Below are 1,724 nucleotides of genomic sequence, written 5' to 3'. Positions count from 1 at the left end.
TTCTGGGGACAAGGAAAACCCTGATCATCTCCAAGTTGAAGGAGTGTGTGAAGTGTTCTTTTAGGGAAAATCAAAACATCTCCAAGTTGAAGGTTAATATAATGAAATTCTCGCCAAACCCCAACAAAAGAATTCATTCTATGTCTCAAAAGGTAAAAAAAAGCATATCTCAGATATCAAAATTGCCAAGAATCATCTTTTCTCATGCAAAATTCTTTTATCAATATTTTTTCACTACTTGAAAAAAATGGATAGCTTCCTTGAAGAAAATCAACAACGCTAAAATTTGAACTTGACTCTTGAATCCGAGGAGTTAACCTCATTTGGAAGGAATACTCTAGATAAAAGAGAGAATATCTTTTGCACACACGTGCACATTTTTAAGCATTTGAATCAACTACAATCTTATCTTATTGGCAAAATTTTCTAGCTATTCAAAAATGAAATAAATACTCAAGGTCTATTTTGATGTAACCTAGCATGGTTTACAACAAGAGTTTCCTCATTCTGATGAAATATTTCTTTCAGTCCCATCATGGTTTTTCCCCATCCTGGCGAGGACTCCATATTTTTCATATCCATTCAGGTAAGGATTGTACCTGAACCTCGTCTCACGAGATATTTCTAAAAAATGTCCCATCATGTTTTCCCTCATGCTGACAAGGAATTCATGTATTTCATCCCCCATTCAGGTAAGGGTTAAACCTGAAATTCATTTTGAAATATCTTCATCCCATCCAGGACAAGGGCTAAACCTGAGTCTTTCCAAAAGCTTATTTTTGTCTCAATCATGAGACTTTTTCAAAGTCTTCATTTCTCACCATTTTGGGATATTCATCCCAAAGTCCCATCACGATCTCCTCATTTCCTTTGTCCAAATTATTTCATTCTCGAGGATTTCATCTTTTTTTTTAAAAACCATTCAGGGTAAAGTGCTAAACCTGAGAATAATGTTTCGCAAAACAAATTCTTCCACACCCAATTTAGATTTCCTGACTGGGGCATTTTAAAATTTGGTGTGTTTTTCTTTGCCACTAAGCTCGGCTCTCACCGGCTTAGCAGCAAAGAGGAGCATCTGTAAACACCCCAATTTTTTCAAAAATTTTAAAAATTCTCCTTTTACCCCTGGCCCCCATCTTTTGAATAACTTTGATCAACTTCTAATCAATTTTCATTCATTTCTCGTATTCACTAGTTGAAGATCCGAAATCCAAATCCAATTTTTATATTTGACCCCATCTCGGATCCAAATCGGATATCTAAATCCAATTTTGAGCCCGGATCTTCTATTTTTCAAAAATTCAAAAAAAAAATCAATTCTCTGTATTTTCTCAGATATTTTATATGGATCCAATCTCAATATGAGATCCAAATTCAATATTCTCTCAAAATTCTGGATCTAGACCCATTTTTGAAACCTAATTTCTGAAATTTAGCCTTGTGTTTTCACAAAATCTTCTTTTATAAAAACCTTAATTTTTTAAAACAAATATTTTACAAAAATACTCCAAAAACCTCATTTGGAACCCAGTTCCTAAAAATCCCTCATATTTCTCTCTTATCTTTAGAATCTCTCTCAAAAATATAAAAAAATTTCAAAAAATATAGCTTTTACACCATTTTGAAGAAAAACTTGTAAATGAGCCCTCTTTTCAAAAAATTTCAAAACTTGGAGGACCCAATTCAAAAAACCTCTAACGGCCTTCCATTATAAAACCAAGCCA

Source organism: Nuphar pumila, chromosome 14 (assembly GCF_984573655.1).
Source record: "Nuphar pumila chromosome 14, dmNupPumi1.hap1.1, whole genome shotgun sequence".
Lineage (NCBI taxonomy): Eukaryota > Viridiplantae > Streptophyta > Magnoliopsida > Nymphaeales > Nymphaeaceae > Nuphar > Nuphar pumila.
Note: the sequence above shows the minus strand (reverse complement) of the source record.